The sequence below is a fragment of the Micropterus dolomieu genome, linkage group LG08 (genome assembly GCF_021292245.1).
Source record: "Micropterus dolomieu isolate WLL.071019.BEF.003 ecotype Adirondacks linkage group LG08, ASM2129224v1, whole genome shotgun sequence".
NCBI classification, from domain to species: Eukaryota; Metazoa; Chordata; class Actinopteri; order Centrarchiformes; family Centrarchidae; genus Micropterus; species Micropterus dolomieu.
In genome coordinates, this window is record NC_060157.1 from 11164192 (window position 1) to 11170411 (window position 6220).

Genomic DNA, 6220 nt, shown 5'->3' on the forward strand with positions numbered 1-6220 from the left:
GCAAGACACAAAAAGGTCATTGCTAAAGAGGCTGGCTGTTCACAGAGCTCTGTGTCCAAGCACATTAATAGAGAGGCGAAGGGAAGGAAAAGATGTGGTAGAAAAAAGTGTACAAGCAATAGGGATAACCGCACCCTGGAGAGGATTGTGAAACAAAAGCCATTCAAAAATGTGGGGGAGATTCACAAAGATTGGACTGCAGCTGGAGTCAGTGCTTCAAGAACCACCACGCACAGACGTATGCAGGACATGGATTTCAGCTGTCGCATTCCTTGTGTCAAGCCACTCTTGAACAAGACACAGCGTCAGAAGCGTCTCACCTGGGCTAAAGACAAAAAGGACTGGACTGCTGCTGAGTGGTCCAAAGTTATGTTCTCTGATGAAAGTAAATTTTGCATTTCCTTTGGAAATCAAGGTCCCAGAGTCTAGAGGAAGACAGGAGAGGCACAGAATCCACGTTGCTTGCAGTCCAGTGTAAAGTTTCCACAGTCAGTGATGGTTTGGGGTGCCATGTCATCTGCTGGTGTTGGTCCAAGGTCAACGCAGCCGTCTGCCAGGAAGTTTTAGAGCACTTCATGCTTCCTGCTGCTGACCAACTACTGGTATCCCTGTTCTTAATTGGCCAGCAAACTCGCCTGACCTTAACCCTATAGAAAATCTATGGGGTATTGTGAAGAGGAAGATGCGATACGCCAGACCCATCAATGCAGAAGAGCTGAAGGCCACTATCAGAGCAACCTGGGCTCTCATAACACCTGAGCAGTGCCACAGACTGATCGACTCCATGCCACGCCGCATTGCTGCAGTAATTCAGGCAGACCCCAACTAAGTATTGAGTGCCGTACATGCTCATACTTTTCATGTTCCAACTTTTCAGTTGGCCAACATTTCTAAAAATCCTTTTTTGTATTGGTCTTAAGTAATATTCCAATTTTCGGAGATACTGAATTTGGGATTTTCATTAGTTGTCAGTTTCAATCATCACAATTAAATGAAATAAACATTTGAAATGTATCAGTCTGTGTGGAATGAATGAATATAATATCCAAGTTTCACTTTTTGAATGGAATTACTGAAATAAATCAACTTTTTGATGATATTCTAATTATATGACACCTGTAAATGAAAACTGGGAGCATTATGTTGAAATTGATATATTTATATAGATAGCCCGTGTGGATTTGTTGATACCAGACACAGTCGACATACCATTTAAAAAAACCTGACCGACAGTCTGTATATAATATTATACTTTATGAGAATGAAAGATCAACTTTTGGAATCTGTATTGTGTTTATGATGTGGATTCCAGTGTCATTAAGTATTTGTAAAATATGAAGAAGACGTTTACGCTACATTTACGGTGTGCTGACAGGTTCTTTAATATTCCTACTAATTCTAAAATTGCAAAAAACAGCATACTTGAAAAGAAGGTGACTCTTTTAAAACACCTTTGGATTTAGAGGCAGATGAATAGTCTCACAAGACAATCCCACTGCAATATGTCACATTGAAGAGTGGTAAAAGAGCCCTTACAACCATGATGGAAATATGTTAAAGCATTTGGGAGGGGCTCTGCAGCTTCCTGGAGAGTCCTGTCTGAGGCACATGCTGCTGGGAACGTCCTGCCATCACTCCCAGCTGCTCTACAGTGGTAGAGACTCAAGTACACACTAACACACTCTTATGTGTATTCACTTAAATCTACAAAGCATCTAAAAACAAAACAATATGGATATACTCCATACCATAAAAATGTGTATTTTGTCTTTCAGTGCCTCTCTCCCTTTGCCCTCTATCACTCTCTCAAATCCCTTAGCTGGCACTTCGTGTGAGTGTGTATGTGTGTGTGAAATTGTGTCAGTGTCAGCACTCCGGGCGGAGGGGGCTGAAAACTCCCCACGCCAGCGGGTTCCAGTGTGGCCCCCACCCTGAACTCGCCCGCCCTGCTCCACACATTTGGGCTTAGCCCCACAAAAGGGGGGATAACAGTTTAACAGTTGCAGTAGAGAGGAGGGGGTAATCCACGGCATAATGTGGCACACCATCACCCCCCACCCCCTCCCAAACACCTCAAACCCACCAACCAGTTCATTCTGGACTTGGTTTGCCAGATTGAGGGTCCCTGACGCCTGGACGGTCAGGAGAATCTAAGCATCTCCATATCACTACGAACATCATGTCAGCTGCCTCTATTCTGCTGCTAAAATGTACATATTGCAGTAAATTAAAGAATACACATTTGAAAAACTCATATTCAGAGGTTGCAAAGCATTCATGGTGTACTTGTTGCACCCCCAACACCATCAAGGTGAATATTCTCAGTTTTTAGCCAAACAGAGGAATTCTTCACAAGGTGTGTATTTGTTTCAATATCAAAGAGTGAAAATGAAAAGCGTGCACAGATGCAACATCACAATAGGCTCTATGGCAACAGCATCATGAATGAGTTTGTCCCCATGGTGACCAGATCAGCACCTCACACGTAGTTTGTGGGAGGAAGAAAAGGAGGATGGGGAGGACATCATATTTGAGATTTCTGGGTTTAACATAACACAGGCAGTTTTACATATGGCTCTACCTTTAACTTAGCTCTTTTTCAATACACGCTATATTTCTTCTGCTGTTTAACGTGGACAGCCTGTCCATCTCACTTCAAATCTGGAGCTTTTGAAAACCCAATTTCCCTCCAGCGTATAAAGAATTAGAGGACAAGAAGAAAGAGTCATATTTATCTCTTATTATCTGATGTTGAAATGCAATGCATGACCCAACAGATCATTTCAAAGCAGAGGATGTGGTCTGTTCTTGTTGCTCTGTTCCTATCTGCTCAGTAATGGTCCCTTTCTCCTATAATTGATATGAAAATCAGGCTGAGCAGCAGTAATGGGTACCAGGTGCTCAGGACACGCCAACACAGTTCAGCGTGGCAGGACAAGCCACAGCACATGTTATGTCAATGTGATGCTCTTCTATGTCTATACTGTATATGTCATGTTGTTAAAGGATATGGCTGGTGATAGTTTACCAACCTGTGAATGGCACTCACCATGAAATCCACTTATTCCTAGAAAAGAAGTAAATATTTAATAGGAATAAGCATCTGCAGCCACACTGGCAGGTTTGTGAGGCTGCACTCGGGTACAGTAGTGCTTTGAGCTAGAGCTTAATGTTAGCATGCTAACATGCTCACAATGACAATGCTAACATGTTGTCTTTTAGCAGGTATAATGTCTATGTTCACCATCTTAGTTTATTAATATTTTGTTTAATTTAAAGTAATTTGGGCAAAAACTGTTAGGCACTGTAGTTTTTAGTAAACATTACTGAAAAAGGGAGGCTACATATGTTGGGCCTATATTTTCAACTGGATTAATATACATTTGGCGCTCTAGCTCCAGCAGGACTGCCTATGAGGGATCAATTCTAAATAAACTATAGAGTCCATGTTCACTGTAAATAAGGAACATGTCAGCCAGCGCAACAGTATGGCTCACTCGTGTTTTTTTAAACAACAATGGAGCTTGGTGGCGCAGAGGAATATCAGGCTTTGGCTGCATAAACAATATTTGTTAGCAGAATCAATTCATTGTTGGTTTTGGTCTTTTCATGGGATTTGTTGACAATAATGAAAATATATATTATCACTAGACTTAAGGATATTCATACTTTGGGGTGTAAAGCTGGCACCACTGGGGTGAAAATCTAGGTTGAAAAAACACTTATTTACACTGGTTTGGAGTTTGAATATCATACTCCTCAAGACCATTCTATTATATACGTCAGATTTTCTTCACCCAGAGCTTGACAGTTTTAACAAGTTTTATCCAAGTACATTTACGGAACTTGTAGAAACAATATCACATATGAGAGTATCTTCCAGTCCTCTTGATGTGATACCGACAAAGTTTTTACTAAAAGTCATGGATTCTGTAGGGCCTTGCTTGCTCTCAATTTTTAATAGTTCTTTATCCAGTGGCCGTGTCCCAGATTATTTTAAAACTGCGTGTGTGAACCCACCATTAAAAAAACCTGGACTGGACATCTCCCTCCCCGAAAATTACAGACCAATCTCCAAGCTGCCCTTTATTGTTAAAAGTTTTGAGTCCAAGCAGCTTCTACATACATTAGAAACAAATAACATCTTTGAAAAGTTTCAGTCAGGCTTCAGGAAATACCATAGCACTGAAACGACATTGCTCAAAGTTACCAATGATCTTTTGATGGCTGCAGATAGTGGAATGTGCTCTGTGCTTGTACTCTTAGATCTTAGTGCTGCGTTTGACACGGTTGACCATAGTATCCACTTGGTGAGAATGAGGCGCTGGGTGGGTATATCCGGGTACTGTTTTAGACTTGTTTATATCTTACTTGTCAGATAGGAGGTTCTGTGTGTCTTTGAATAATTATATGTCCTCATACTCAACTGTTAAGTATGGTGTGCCGCAGGGGTCAGTCTTGGGACCAATTTTATTTTCATTATATATGCTTCCTTTAGGGCACATTATTCAGAGACATGGTATCTCTTTCCATTTTTATGCAGATGATACACAGTTATACCTGCCCATTAAACACACTGACTCTGAAATGTTAACTGCATTGAAGGACTGCCTTAGTGAGTTAAAAAACTGGATGTTCGATAATTTCCTTCAATTAAATAAAGCAGAGATCCTCATCATTGGCCCCAAGCATTTGATAAAACATATTATGCCGTTCACAGATTGCCTTGGTTTATCAGATCAAGCCAGTGGCAAAGAATCTTGGTATCTGGTTTGACATTGATTTATGTTTTGAGCAGCACACAACAAAGCTGATGCAATCATGTTTTTATCATCTTAGAAACATTTCTAAAATCTGACCTTTTTTAACCTTTAAAGATACTGAGACCATTTTACACGCTTTTATTTCTTCACGTTTGGACTATTGTAACAGTCTCTTTTCCTGCTTGAATCAAAAATCTATTGATCGGCTACAGTATGTTCAGAATTCAGCTGCCAGGCTTTTAACTAGAACCAAGAAACGTGAGCATATCACTCCTGTTTTGGCCTCGTTACACTGGCTCCCAGTATGTTTTAGAATTGATTTTAAGATTTTACTGATTAGATTTAAGGCTTTACATGGTCTCGCCCCTTGCTATATTGCTGACCTACTAGTACCCTACATACCAGCTCGTAACTTGAGATCCTCAAGTAAGGGGCTTTTAGTGGTACCAGAGACCCGGCTGAAATTGAGAGGGGACAGAGCCTTTGCAGTTAGGACACCGAGGCTCTGGAACAATCTACCCGAGGAAATTAGGTCGGCTGAATCAGTAAACTCTTTTAAATCCCTTATTAAAACATACTTTTATCGAAGAGCATTCCCTGATTTTACCTGATTTTGTTTGACGTATATTTTTTTATATAAGTGACTTTTGTTTCTTGTATTGTTTTATATATGTTTTTATGTTAAGCACTTTGTAACGTTTGGTTTTAAAAGTGCTCTATAAATAAAGATTATTATTATTATTATTATTATTATTATTATTATATAGGCATTTGTTCAGAAAATGACTAATTTGGTCTCTTTTGAGTTTTGAATTTTGCATCATGTGAATTGAAACACTAAATGACAGATAACAGTGCTTCTTACTGGCATTCATCTTCAACTTTGAATGACCCACCTTTGTAATAGTGCTCATAATTGTGATCAAGCTATTTCAGTCCCTTTCCATAAGTGGTTATACAATTGTATGTCCTCACTGCAGTGTTTCAACCAGCTGTGTGATTCGTCCATTCAGAAGTCGTGCAACCCTCTGAAGTGACAACAATCACTTCAATTTGAAGATGAGTGAAAGGCGCCTGGTAGTTTGCCGAAGATGCATTAAATTGCTCAAGGTTGAATGTGTTGGAGGAATATTGGGACATATTTCAAGGTTCTTGCGCTGACTAATGTGTGTGCAAGGGAAGACTTGACTTGCTCTGTACTCTGTCATGTTTGAAATTTAATAAAGATAGAGAAAAAAAGGAAGACTTGATAGGGCCTGAGGTGCGGGGTAAGGAGAGGGTGAGGAGAGAGAGACTGAGAGGGGCGGGAGGCTGCTCTCATCAAAGACTCTACAAGTTAATGAGGGACGTAGCAGAGACCCTGAAGCCCTCAGACCCCGACAGCTACACACAAACAGACGGACAGCCAGAACAGACCTACAGAGAAGGAAAAAAAAAGAGAAAAATATTGAATTGAA